The 15,291-nt window shown below is 45.0% G+C and overlaps 1 protein-coding gene across 5 annotated transcripts in view; it reads left to right on the top strand.

The window, feature by feature from the left end:
• Kif26b (kinesin family member 26B) overlaps positions 1-15,291 on the top strand; it is a 405,645-nt gene that overhangs the window by 265,307 nt on the left and 125,047 nt on the right. The gene's annotated exons all lie outside the window — the stretch shown is intronic.

Here is a 15,291-nt window from a genome sequence, read left to right on the forward strand (position 1 = left end):
TTTCTAGATTAACAAATAGTATCCGAGATTTTCACCATCATAGATCACTTGAGCACGTGTGCCGCCAGTAGAGGATTCTTTTGTTTTTGCCTGTTTGCTTTACAGATAGTTGTAACTGTCCCCTTTAAAGTCCCTTCGGTAGCAGTAACTATTCCTGCCCACTTTAAGCTGCTTGGATCTGGAAGGGGCTTTCTAAGAGTGCTGTCTTGACTTCTCTGTCTTTCTGGATACAACCCCAGACAGAACTACTCCCCCTTCCACCTGCCTGCCCTCCCTGATTGTCTCCTACCCCCACACTTCCCTCTGAATTTTGGATCATCATGAAATCCCCTTCTCTACATGCCCTGGGAACACACCCAGCCCAGCCCTGGACAGAGAGAGTACTTTAGAGCAACCCGAGGCTCTGCCAATCAAGGACTGAATGAGCTCAGTTGAATATTAAATCAGTTCTGCGAGCAGCAGAATGAGATCAGACCTGACCCAAAGTGGTGCTAACTTTATTAATCGGCACATAACGTTATCAAGAGTCTCCAAGCTCCTGCGGGGATCAGGCGAAAGCCAAACTGAATCCCCGGACTGGTCTGTGATTCTTGCCAGCCAAATCTACCTAGGACCACGCCTTTTAAAATATGCCCTTTGTTATCAAGGGGAATCTGAGACAGAAAACACATGTTGGCAGCATCACGTGAGTGGTTGATTGCAAGGGGAAAGGCTTTGAGCTCTTGGAGCTGTTTTGTTTGGGTTTCTGGTTTATATGAACTCTGGTAGATGCACACATCTGGAAGAGGTTTGGAAGGGAAGGGAAGAACCTGGAGCAAAGCATGCAGGGAAAAGAAACATCATTAAACTTTTTTTTTTTTTAAAGCAGAATCAGACTTGAAAGATTTTTCTTACACTCAAGTTACCTTGCTTGTTTTGGGTCCCCACTAAGGCAGGTATCAATTGCAACCTTCCCGATGAGTGAGGAGGGATTATTTCTTAACCCTTTTGGATTTGGGTGACAGAAGGTGCTTCCTCCAGAACTGGAAAGGACAGTAAGGAGCGACCTTCCTCATGCCCGCTCATTTTAAAAAGAGCACATATCCCAGTCTGAATTTCCTCCCCTGGTCCATGCCCCTCGGTGCCTCAGAGGTGTTCTTGGTGAAAAAAGGCCTCAAGTCCCCCTGGGCCTTCTCTGTCCTATTAAAGGAGAAAGATAAACAACCAAGGACGGGGTTTTAATGGAGGGTGGAGAGTAGCTTTAGTGGTGAATGAGGGAAAAGGCCTGATATGCTGATACCTGCAAGCCATCTTTGAGAGGCAGGTGATTAGCATCAGGAAAACTGCTGAGCAATTGAAAAAAGAAAAAGAATCAAGGTGAGAAAGAGGCTGGGTATTCCTGAGGAGCTTCAGGGAAGGTTTTAAGAAGAGCTGGGAAGGTCTACACTGGTCATACCAGATACTTAGAAAGCTTACACTTCCTCACAGGTGAGACAAAGCTCACTTTGGGGTCCCGGGTTCTGCTGGGAAAGCTTGCTTAAGATGGACTGTCAGCTCATTGCTGTGTGAGCACCTTTGTCTGTCAGCTATCTTCCGAGACAACAGCTTCCATTCCGTGAAGAAAGGTTCTCAGAAAGTGTGGCCTGAGAGTCTCATCTCAGAAGATCAGGGTTGCCATGGAGACCCCCTTGTTTCTCTTAGGGCACATAGGATCTGGGTTCTAATTCCGATCTTTCTTACTTTCACAGCCCCCAGTACTTTTCCTCATGAGATCTGTTTCTCTTCCATGCCACCCGCCCTGCAGAGAACCCCAAGTTCTTGGCAGGTCTGGCTGCAGAGCCAACGCAGGCAGAGAGTATACCTATTTTCAACCCCTCTTTTCTACCTTGTCCCTCAGAGGGACTTCAGGCAGGAAACGCATCTTTGATAGACTTGGAGAATGATTACATTTAATAGCAACAGACCGTATTCCTTAAAATTCCTTAAAATCCCTGAGAGTGGATTTGAAGTGTGATCCCCAGAGATATACGAGGTAACGCCCATCGATCAGCTCAGTTTAGACATTCCTCACTGGGAACACATCTGTCATACACAGCAAATGTATATGACTGCATTAGGTGTCCTAAAAGTTCGTATTATCAGACTTGTAAGGAGAGGACATTTGACTCGTGGGAAATGGCTGTAGAAGTTTTCCTGATCAGAGGAAAATGTTACTCTCCCCCCGCCCCCAGCCCCCCCCTCCACAAGCCCAACCTTTTGACACTGTAACACAGCATTGTCATCTAAAAGGATCTCCCTCAGGAAATGTGCAGTAAAGTTTAACAAGGTAAATTGCAAACACATGATGTTTTAGGCGGGTTCATGATTTTTGCATTCACAGCTCTCCAGGGCCACACGGGTCTCAGGTTGGATGTTCCCACTGTAGGTCAGGGGAGGGGCTGCTGTTAGGTACCCGCTGAGTTGCATAACTGATACTTACTACCTTCACGTGAGCTACTAATCTATAAATTGCCTAGTGTCTCTAACCTCCTAATTCCAGTTCCAGGGAATCCCATGCCCTTTTCAGACTTTTGCAAGTAGCAGGCATGCACCCCGTTCACAGCCATACATGCGGGTAAAACACCCATATATACACATAAAATTAAGGTAAAAAAAATTCAAAATTTTGAAAGAAAGCAAAGGGCCCAGAGTACCAAAAATGTTCCTTACCTACTTCCCCTAATCCTCGTCATGGAGGAGTCAATTGAGTTTGACAACCACAGTCCTGGATCCCAGTTTTGTTGAGTCTTTGCTGCAGTCTGGAGTCCCCTCTATTTTGCTTGTGTTTGTTTCCATGTGGGACTTGTCCACCACTAAGGAGGGTGACACCTATTGTCCACCCTCTTTGAGCCCAGCCTTGGGAACCAAAGCAGGAGCCATCCATTTTCCACAGACTGGGCGTGTGGTTTTCCACAACTCCCTGTGAGCTCAGGTTCATGTTGAAATGGACTCCTTCCTCACTGTAAAAGTCTATTGTCCTGCAGAAAATTTTCTTTCGGGAAAATCAAAACCAAAAGCATGTCTGGCAGGAATGGATGGTTCTAGTCCCGATAGAAAGCCACGAGATGGTCCTGGGATCCCTGGAGCCCTGTACAGTATACACGCGTGTACTTCGTTTGTGGACCAGTCGGTAGGGATGCAGATGGTCATCTCTGTCTACAGGCGGCTACCTTTGTGGGCGGGGCAAGGGCTCTGGGAATCAGGTTCAGGGCCGCAGGCTGTAGCAGCTCCCCTCGTTTTCACGTTCTTTTGACCCCGGATATCTTCACACATGAACCACCTGCCATATCCGGGTGCCGGGTGGAGGTGCGGAGCGAAGCCACAAGCCTGCGAGGCCTTTCGCTGCTTATGGGTGCTCCAAGGGGACATGGCGGAACCCCACAAAGCACAAATCCAAGATGTCAGCTCCTAAGTATGTAAGGTCTATGTTTAGGTAAGAAGGTTGATGATAGCCCAGACTGTCGTTTGCATATTCTCTTCAGCTGAACACAAAAGTTCTTTGCCAGATACTGAGAAAGAAAGCTGGAGGATGGGGGGCTGGGAAGGGAACCACGTCGATGGCTTGGGCTCTCCACGACGCAGCCGTCACCCTACCAGGTGTTTTGTGTGGGTTCTTTCTCTCCCTGTATCGGTTTAGTGTGTGCCAAAATTTAACCATGGGGCACTTGGAAAAGGGTTGGGGGTGAATCTAGATAGTAAGGAGAAACTGTGGTCAGCATTTAGCTTTTGGCAGTGTTGACTAAATCTATAGAAATTTCCATTTCTGGGGCATCATGATTAAAACTCTTGGGATCTTAATACAAATCCAGTCAATCATTTGATATTAAAATCCAGGTCTATGGATCAAGTGCAAGCTGGGAAGTCGATGCACAATGTAAGGATGCTAACCGGGCACCAAAGGAACTTTAGGCATTTTGTATGGGTCCTGGGATTGCAAAGTGAACCTAGGCAAACAATGACTGAGGTCAGAGCTGACTCCAGTCAGCCACTGAGAACTCCTTACTATGGAGGTGTATTTCTAGCAGGATGCTCTCAGACTCACATAAGTAGAGAATGAATAGAGGGTCTAGAAGGATGAGGCAGGGGGTTGTCTGAGAAGGAATGCCATTTTCAAGTGGAATTACCACAAGTTTCTGTTTACTCATGCTAGCCTAAGAGTGGATGGCACTGTACAACCATAGGCATATCTCGCGATGATAAGAACCAAACATTTCGCAGACTCTCAGGCTAGGCAGTGATTAGTGACAGATCACATTAAACAGAACATCACAATAATGACAAACAGAAATTGCACCATAGCAGCTCTCTGTCACTGTGACAAAAACTCTGTTGGAAATAAGCTTAGCAGGAAGTGAGCTTTCCCACGATCCATGGTTTTAGGGTTTCAGTCCATGTCACTTTGGTCCGTGACAAAACACAACATTATCACAGAGGACAGCACAACAACAACAACAACAACAACAAAAGACATTTGTTTCATCGTGGCTACAAGGCAAAGAGAGGGAGAGGAGGGTGAGATTCTGATCTCCCCTTCAGAGCACACCCCTTGGTGATTCTCACTTCCTTCCTCTAGGCCCCGCCTTCCTAAGATTATGTCACCTTACCCAAGCCTTTTGCACATGGCCTTTGGGGAAACATGGAAGATCTGAATTCTCACATATTGAGAACAAAACTCAAGATCACACCACATCCTTGCAGCTGGTTGGAAATAGTAGATCATGGGTCAATAAAGAGGGAGCACAAGTCCTGTGGTTACACCAGATTTTTTTTAATGACTGACAGGGGATGGTCATTTTTCAATTATAAACTAATTGAGCGTACTAGTTTATCTGGAGATAGTATAGCCATTTCTAAAAAGCCTTTCTTGGAAAACAGAGGGGGATGGAGGAGAAAGCTGTATATGAGAGAGAGCAGGAAAATGAGCCTAGCCAACCTGGGGCCACTTGAGAGGACCCGAAGTTGTATCCAGGAAACTGTAGTGAAAGCCCAGGATCGTACAGCACTCTGTGGGTGATCCTGGGTTGTAAGCACTCACTCTGCCTGCATTCTGTCAACTGGTTACGTTATTAATCTGCACTTGACAAGCCAATAATAGGAGGGAAAGATCCTAATGAGCCTTCTAAAGCCCCTGAAGTGTAGGATAATGATTTGGATACGTTTCATAGAAAGCTGAACATCACTGTGGCTGCAGTCTTGACCCTGGGAGAATCCTTACAGCTCACATGTTTGGCTGATTTTTTTTTCAACTCTAAAGAGCAGAATTCTAGGGAAGGGAACTAAAGTTAAAGAGCACACTCCTAAACATGCTTGGATCTCTTCATGATTCTGTCTGCTGTCTGTCTGTCTGTCTGTTTCTGTCTCTGTCTGTCTCTGTCTCTGTCTCTGTCTCTCTCTCTCTGCGTGCGCATGCGTGCGTGCGTGTGTCCACTCCTCAGGTGCCTCGTACCTTTTGTTAGAAAAGGGTTTCTCTGGATTGGAGTTTCCTAAATAAACTAGTTTAGCTGGCCAAAAGCTTGCAATGATCCACCTGCCTCTGCCTCCCATCTCAGCTGAGATGGCACTCGGCTTTTTATGTAGGTTCTGGGGTTGGAACTCAAGTACGCATACTTTGAGGCAAGCGCTTATAGGTGACATCTCTGCAGACATTCTGTCATTCAGGAAGGGCCATAAAGCCCTTGGCGCCCACAGGATAAATACTTGAGTAAACGTATTGGCTTTGCTTTCCAGGAACTATAGGATGTGTGTATAAATGATGTTTGTAAGGAACGAGAAAAGGAAGCCTGAAACAGGAAGTTGCCCAACAAAGCGTTGAGAGAGAGCCTTGGACTTTCAAACTATAGAAACTCACTTCCAAGAGAGATTGGCAATGCTGGCTTGTGCTGGAGAACTTTCTGGATTAACGTAGAACATCTATACTTGTCTTCTTTTAGAAGTTTTATGCATCTAATAGAGAAGAAAAACGATAAAAATAAGTGTTTGGTTTATTTCTCATCTTCATCCTCAGGATATGCAGGATAGGATTGGGATTGAATTGTTGTCATTATTCCACAGCCTATCGAGAACATGCTCAAGAGTAAGAATGTCATGGGTTTAACAGGCGTAGGGACGCGTGCCTACGATCCCAGCAGAGTGGTGCACCCCTGCAATCCCACTGAGGAGACAGAGGCTAGAGGAGGGAGTGTCCTGGTGAGACTGTACCTAGAAAGACTCAACAACATGTACAGAAAGAAAATATACTTTTGAGGAAAAAGTATGCTTTCCTAAAATAAACTACAGACTAATTATGAGTCTGCAAATGTGAGTGATTTCTCAGGGTGTCCTAGTGCTCTGAAAACTACCCCAGAAAGAAGCCAAAGAGACACGGATTAGGGGGTCTCCCTGGAGTAAAGAGAGGTCCTTGCAAGCGATTTCCTTTCTAAAGGTCAGAAGTGGAAAAAAAATCATCTAATCAAACTGACTTCTAGAATTAACTTTGCAAAGCCCAAAGTCACAGCCTCTGATTCACAGAGAGCCCAGAGGCATATTTGTGTCAACAGATAACTTAAGAAGAAAATCTCACTCCCAAAGGCCTGGAAAAACACATGTTGGACACAGATTAATAATGATACAGAAAATTAATTATAATGAACACAATTGTTACATTCATTCTGTGAATGTGATAGCCTAGAAAATAGCGTATTATAAAATGCTTTATGTACCGCCATCACCTGGAAGCCAGCAAACACTAAAAACAAAGGAGAAGCCCATTCATGTATTTATTCTCAAGTGTTTCTTTAATATCTACTAGGTACCGGGCATCGTTCCTTTAACGGATATTTTCATTAAACCTTTAAGAATTCCATACGTTGTGTTTCGGTTCATTGTATTCCGCTCAGTTACATTCTCGTTCCCCTCCCCCTTCCCCCAATTTTCTCTTGTCTTTTTGGTTTTTAATAATTCATCAACTCAAATTTAAGTTGTCCACCTATACTTTTATATACACAGTACACTGTGGTTGACCTACCAGGAGCCACCCCTTAAAGAATACGGACTCCCCCTCCCCTGGGAACCATCAGTTGTCCGTTGCTCTTCAGTAATGGGTGGGGACTCAAGAACCCCTTCCCCCTCTATTCTAAAATGTCCACTGGTTTGCACTTGTGCAGGCCACCACAGCTGCTGTGAATGCACAGGTACTGCTGCCCTGTCACGTCCTGGAGACACGTTTTTAGCTCCAGCCTCATCAATCCCAGACTCTTGTGTCATCTTCTCACTCCCTCCTTTTCGGTTCCGGAGCCTTGGGGAGGGAGTCTTGTGTAGACGTCCAGTCTGTGGCTGGGCACTCTGCTCTCTGCCCTTTGACCGGTTGAGTTCTCTGATGATCATCATAAGCTCCCAAATATACTTCTCTGATGAGGTCTGAGAGTCGTGCTAATCTATGGGTAGAGAGAAATGAATTTAGATTGGCAGATTGACGCTATGTCCACTTAGCAGAATAACTGTAGTAGCTCCATGCTTGTAGGCACCATGAAGCCCTTACCCATCAGTGCCCATTGCTCCCTATTGGAACAGGCCATACTCAACATTAGCGCTGCCTACCTGTTTCTTCCTTTGGAGCAGCATGACATCAGGGAGCATGTGGATGGCGAGACAGGAAAGGGAAGATCCTGAACAGTCAGAGAAGCCCCAGGTTTAAAGGACCACACTAAAACCAAACAGAATCCTATCTCCTGTCCCATCCAAATAATCGAATTCCTTATGCACAGTGAAGTTCCTGTCACTGTATCCCGACAAGCTTGTTTCGCAGTGTGTACAATTGCATCTCGATGCATCCTAAAGCCTCTGCCCCGGAGAAATCCTCAGGTAAAAATCACTCCAGCTGGACCAGTGATTCTAAACTCACTATGGATGAGGAGAACATGAGGACTCTAAGGTTGATCCTGTCAAGAAGAATATTTTCTGTAATACCAATGACATAATCTATCCTCCTAACTGTTCATGCACTCAGCCACACATGCATGTGTCCATCCATCCTTTCACATGTGTGTGGTTCACATTGTGTCGGGGAATACAACTTTAGAAAAGAGAGCTGTCCTGGGACCTTAAAGAGCTTTCAGTCCTGTGGGGATGATACACGTACCTGCAGCCAACTCTAAGATGTGGTACGCGTGTCCCTCTAACATCCTCTTTCTCATTGTGACGATAACATGAGAGGCATGGTGGCCAGACTTTACCAGCCTTCATGACCAGTGTGGACAACTTCTCTCCAGCGGACTATGGAAAGTGATGCCGGCTCAGATTCAGTGAGGGCCAGCTGTGTCCATTTCGTTAGCACAAGGCTTTGGTCTTGTGTGGGCACTGATTTTGCATAATTCTATCTAAGTGCCCCTAAGACACAGCTTACATGAGGTTGTAGTTGACAATCAGTTTTCTTTTCCCTGGACAGTCTTGTCTGAGGATACACTGTCGGAGAAGAAACCAGAGTAAGTGATCTCCCGTGCCCCAGCAATGCAAGGGTAGGGACACATCACTGATCTCTTGGTCCAGTTTTCAGAGCGAAACAAAAACGTGGTCAGAACCTTCCTGGCATCCAGTGAGAGCTGGAGATGGCCGCAGTGCGCCAGTTCAAATGAAAAAGCTCTCTTTTTTGACCATCCCAGCCATAGGGGAAACCAAAACTCAAATTTAAGGTCAAGAATCCAGATTGGCATACATCATTGTCATGGTCTATTTGACCGTTAGTAAACACAAACTAAGGGCTGACATAGAGACAAAGGGATTGGGCTCGCTTATTTTATGTCATCTTGACACAGGCCAGAGCCTGCATTTGAGGGAACCTCAGTTGAGAAAATGCCTCCAGAAGATTGGGCTATAGGCAAGCCTGGAGAGCATTTTCTTAATTAGCGATTCATGGAAGGGGGAGAGCCCAGCCCATTGTGGGTGGGGCCATCCCTGGGCTGGTGGCCATGGGTTCTATAAGAAAGCAGCTGAGCAAGTCATAGAGAGCAAACCAGGAAGCAGCACCCCTCCATTCCCTCGACATCAGCGCCTGACTCCAACCTCACTTGAGTTCCTTTCCTGACTTCCTTGAATAATAAACTATGATGCGCACGCCATATAAACCCTTTCCTCCCACCTCCCTTTGGTCACGGTGTTTCTTCACAGCAATGGAAAGGCTGAATAACTCCCAGGCGCCTGCTTCAGCTCTTTGATTACAACTCATGCACTTAGAAGCTTCTGTGGAAGAGTCTCCTAAAACACACTTGTGATAAAGCTTCCATCCGGACACTGCTAGGCGTCCCTAAGTGCCAGGACCTGCCCAGAGGCTCTACACATTTGTTAGCATTTGCCATCTCTACAGCAGAGCACAAATGTTTTAATTTCTTTTTTTACAGTCTTGTTCCTAGATGCTTTATCAAGGCATTGATATAATTTTCCACGCAGTCATATCGGGCCTGATGATTTATTCTTAGCCAAGCACTCAATGTCAGAAAATTATAGGAATAATTAACATGGTGGTAAAGTTGAAATACTACTTTAAAATCTATATGGCCACTTAAAAGAGCATAATTATGGTTGGGGGATGGTTCAGTTGATACAGTGCCTGCCCTGCAAGCATAAGGAAATGAATTTGAGTCCCTGAACCCATACAAAAAAGCCAGATAGGGGTTGTGGCATTCTCTGTAGCCTGCTGAGGTGGACAGAGGTAGAGACAGCTGGACCCCTGAAGCTTCCTGGCTGGCCAGTCTTGCCAGGTAACCCTGTTTGGAAGAGAGAGAGAGAGAGAGAGAGAGAGAGAGAGAGAGAGAGAGAGAGAGAGAGAGAGAGAGAGAGAAATGACATCCAGTGTTGACCTCAAGACTTCACAGGCCTGTGCATGCACACTTGCATACACAGACATGCATACACCTGCATACACAGACATATGCACCCCTGCACACACAGACATATACACACCATGCACACACAAATAAAAACGAAATAGCAGAATTATACTCAATTCTGCAGAATACAAGGGAAGTATTTAAAGCGAGAGTCTGATAACTATTTAACTTAGGAGTTTCCACAGAAAAATCTACCCATAATATGTCTGCTAAAATTAAAAACTAGCTCAGTGTGCCGTTTATTGTGATTTCAGCCACTTTACAGAATTCACTGGGGAATTTAAATAAATCTTCCCTTTGCTTTGATCGATTTCTCTATTTCTCACTATTTGTTTCCAGATGGTTTTCTTTCCTTACAGCTTCATTTGATCATTTGATAATCCTTCCCAAAAATACTTACTAAGTATCTTATATGACAAGGAAGTAATAAGAAATATTATGAAAAATTAGTTGAGACCAATGAAATAAATACATGAGAGGACGCCACTGTTTTGCCTTAGTTTTAAATTCTTCTTTCTTGCCCCACCCTTGCCATCATTGACCAACCCTCACTGCACATGCGCAGGCCTGTCCTGGAGCGCGGCCCCAATAACGTGAATTGCAGCACTAGAGAGATTTAAGTGGGAGAAGTGCTTAGTGTTTGGTGCTCAGTCTACTTCCCATCAATGGCAACTGGTATCCAGACTTCCGCCCTGCCACCTCGGGCTACTTCATCACCTAACGGCCCCGCCCTCACAGAGATCATCAAAGAGGGCAAGTATGTGTGGCAAAAAGCAAATACGCGTCTTTGGACGCAAGTTTGGCAAAATCATTTCTTCCCAGTAGTCTGGATGGTCCGTGGTGACTACAGAGTCTTCTCTTTAAGAGCCGGTTTCGTTCTGTAGCAATCTCACCCGTACCACCCACTCCACGACTGCTTGTGTTCTTTAGGAAAACCAGAGAAAGCTGCTTCCTTGTCGCTGCTCCGGAGCACTGAACGAATGTATCTGGCACTTGCACCTTATTGCACGACATACCTGCCATAGTTTTTAAACTCCGTCCCAACCTTTTTTTTTTTTTTTTTTAACAGTAGCTAGATTGAGCGAGGCATCTGGTAGCTCTCTCGATATGACAGAGTACACAAGGGAACACTTTAAAGGATGAACGATTCATTCGGACTCATGGTTTCAGAGGGTTGAACCTATGGACACCTGGCTCTGTGCTTCTGTGGCTAGAGTGAAGCAGAAGAACTTCCTGGTGGTGTGAGTGTGTGAGTGTGTGCGTGCGTGCGTGCGTGCGAGTGTGTACAGAAGAGGGGAATCAGAGACAAGACACCCTTAGGGACTAACACCAGAAACCTACTTCCTCTATCTAGGTCCTGCCTCCTAGTGTTTCTAGAACCTACCAAGATAACACCACCAGCTGAAGGCCAAGCCCCTGACACATAAGTCTTTTGGAGGCATATTTTATAACTCAACCATAACAGGGGTGATGTAATTTCAGCCTCTTAGACTTCAGCAGGGTTGCTGAAGTACCAGCAATCCATAACCACGGCCAGAAATCTAGGGCAGCCGCGCCTTGCAGCGGAGACCAGACGGAGAATGACCCACTTCTTGCTCAGTTCCATACAGCTGCCGTGCAGAGACCCCACTCAGCTGGTTTTCATTTGGAAAGCCTTAGTTAATGATTCCTTCAGATTTCAACTGTAGTAAATAATTTCGAAAATCAAAATATGGCAGGGAAGAAGATCACTTCTTCTAGCAAATGAAACTTATACTCAAATTTAATTAACCAAGAAACCCTCAAAGCAGATAGCATGTTGCCTAGCATTGACAATTAATTAGTTTTGCTCTGAAAAGAAAAAAAAACTGTAGGCATTGAGCAAAGAGTTATAGATTAGGCTTTGTTTTCTCTGCCAACGCTGCCCATTTCTAGTTCTCACACCTTGACAGCAGTTTGCAGCTTCAGGTAACACATTCTATCTGAAGTGCGTGATTCCATGTCAGTTTTAAATTTCACATAGGCAAAACACAGAGGAATGAGCATATCGTGCTATTACTTTTATAACGAAGACTTTAAAAGTGAGCAGCAAGACCCCTTTTCAAGACAGTCTTGTGCCAAACAGAGAAGGAAGAGAAATCTTTAGGAAAACTCGGAGGAGGGAATGGCTGCCTTTGGCTCTTAGATGGATGGTCTATTTCTGGTAGATCACGCGACATCTTCTTTTTAACTTTACATTAGCATATGGATAAATGATTTAGCCCAATGTAATGAAAAGATCATTAAATTCATTAGAACCTTGAAATCGGATTACCTGGAATACACTGATTCGCTGAAGGAATTTTCATTTTGGTTGGGCAGTCTTCATGCTGTCGTAGACACACATACATCTTTTATGGACAACCGCGTCTCTGCAGAAAAATCAGGCACTACTGTCTCAAAGGAGCAACTCCCCTAGGACTATCTTTTTCTGCCTGTCATTTATAGACAATCTAAAAAACAATATTATAGAGTTCCATTGCTGTGAAGAGACACCATGATCATGGCAACTCTTATAAAAGAAAGCATTTAATTGGGGCTTGCTTACAGCTTCAGAGTTCTAGTCCATTATCATCATGGCTGGGAATCATGGCAGCGCATAGACAGACACGGTAGCTGAGAGTTCTACATCTGGTCCTCAGGAAGCAGCAAGAGAGAGAAACAGGGGCCTGGCTTGAGCTTCTGAAACCCCAAGGCCCACCCCCAGTGACACACTTCCTCTAAGAAGGCCACATCTATTTCAACAAGGCCACACCTCCTAATCCCTCTCAAGTAGTGCCACACTCTAATACCTAGCATTCAAATACATGAGTCTATGTTGGCGGGGAGGGGAATTCCTATTCAAAACACCACACATGCTTCCATTCAGTATGACCAGCCGACTTACTACCGCTCATTCTTAGAGGACACAGCGTCAGGTTTATTAACTAAAACCGTTTTATCTGGCATGGTGGAATATGTAACTTGCATTCCCAGTCACTTAGGTCTGTTGTTTGTGGCTCTCTTTTGCCTTTGCGAGCCCAGATTAGCACAGGTGTGACACAGGATGGGTAAGAGGACATCCCTCGGTAGTAACCATGTTTGGGTCTGGGCAGATAGAAAGATCTTCAGACAGGGGCTTCTAGGAAGAAAGGGTTTGATTAGTTTCAGTGCCTGTTTCCATGATAAAATATTCTGACAATAGCTATTTAAGTATCAGTCCCAGGCATGACAACCATTACTTTTGGGACCGGGGATTGAATCAGGTTAACTGCTAAAGTGTTGGTATTTTGTAACTCGTAAATTTCAATACAAACACCTTCTCTGCTTGACTGGGCGCTGGGTCAAGATGGATGTGGTGACATTAGGGCAATGCTTTAGGAAACCGTAAAACCTCTCAGGCATTAAGAACTACTGAGAACTCCAGACGACTTAACTGTGAGACTTTGCTGTGTTGCTGTAACACCCAAGGTTGGGTGGATTAAGAACAGTGTTGGGGCTGGAGAGGTGGCTTAGTGGTTAGGAACACTCACTGCTCTTCCTAAGAACTGGAGTCCGTTCCTCAGCACCAATGTTGGATGGGTCGACATCACCTATAACTTCAGCTTTAGGGGTTCCAACTCCATCTTCTTCACCCTGTAGGCATCCATACTCACACATGAGCACAAGCATGTGTGGGTGTCACACACACACACACACACACACACACACACACACACAGAAGAAGTCTAGTGTGTCTCTATGCTATCCCATCAGCAAGATGCTAAGCTATCATGCAGGTCTGGGGGCCACAGAAGGAGGAGAGCAGCCCTCAGTGTATCTACAGTGCAGGGGAGGAGGAGACACAGAAGCAGAAGGCCACACTTCAAACCATGAGCACTCTTTTAAAGACCTACCGCTTTACGATGTCACTAGAAATAAGGACACGGACAGCTGAAGAGGTGGGTGGGGATGATTTGTAAGAGAAGAACAAATGCACAGCCATTCTCACCCAGGGCTAAGGTCGAGTATTTTGTGCACAAAACTCAATCCATTTTGAAGTCACAACCCATTTCCTGTGGCGGCGTTTTAATGTGATGTTGTTGGAGGGTGATGGTCAGTCGTGCTTTGCCTCCTAGCAATGAATGCTTTATCTGAAGTCATTGTCACAAATTATCTTTCTGTGATAATGAAATGGATCATTCGCATAAAAATCAGAACAACTCCAAGGCCCATATGTTGGGTTTGTTTTGTTTTGTTTTTTTTTCAGTCTCTGGAGATATAGAACTGTCCTTCCTGATGGCCAGTTAGGAACTAGGAAGGCAGTGGGGTGTGGGAAGGCACTCTTCCTGATTGTAGAAATCCCAAAATGCCTGTGGTGTATTTCACAGCCCAAGCAGAGTGCTCTGACACAGGTTGACAAGCTGCTATCTCAAGCTGAGGGGTGGCTGGTGTTTGTTACACGCGGTTAGGTGTCTTAACTCTCTTCAGAGGGTCCTTCTTGAACCACGAGCTCTTGCCACCTCCTCTGCCTATATATAATCTGTCTTGTTTATCTTGTCTCCCTGTGTCATTGACCCTGTGGATTTTCTGGAAACTCCCGTGATCTGTCCTCACTCATAATGAGAGAGTCTCAGTCCTCCGAGCATTGACATATTTCCATGATGGCACAGAAGCCCCAACAGTGCCAGCCATTTTCACGTTAAATTGCAGCTTGGGTTGTCCTTCACGTGCTGGTGGACATGATTTGGCTGTCGCGGTCCCACACCTAGGTCAGGACCCTGTCAGGGCAGCAGGTGTGACTGTGTGATGACCTTGTCATTTCTCAGTGGACCCCTTCCATGCCTTGTCCCACTGGGTTGACTAGGCCTCGAATGACCTCTTAATTTGTGTAAACACTTCCCCCACCTTTTCTGAGCTCCCCATCCTTGAACACCCCTCAGACAAATCCTCAAGTCACGCTCAGCAACATGTTCTGGGCGGAATCATACAAAGGATAAAGGCCCTTTAGAAACGACTCTGTGAAAGGAGGCTGTGAGGGAGATTATGGGAGGGAGATGGCAGGGTGTGGGGGCAGGGAACTTCTCAACAACATTGTGTTTGAAAAAAATGCCATGATGGTATATAGTATCTTGTATAGTAAACAGAAAAATAAAAATTAATTAATTAAATAGCAAAGGAAAGCTTGTAAGTTAAAAGGAAAAAAAATAACTGTATTGCCTGATTTTTCTGACCAACCTTTAAGGAAATTTCTACTCTCACGAAGCTAGTAATTCTTCAAAAATGATAAAGTCTATAGTATAATAATCATTGACCATCAAGGTAGATAGGCTCCAATTTAATTATCTTGAGATACACTGACGATTTCTATTTAATTACACCACACTTCTAAAAGTCAAGCATTGCCATCTAATAAAGTCTATCATACATTGTTATG

Source organism: Rattus norvegicus, chromosome 13 (assembly GCF_036323735.1).
Source record: "Rattus norvegicus strain BN/NHsdMcwi chromosome 13, GRCr8, whole genome shotgun sequence".
NCBI classification, from domain to species: Eukaryota; Metazoa; Chordata; class Mammalia; order Rodentia; family Muridae; genus Rattus; species Rattus norvegicus.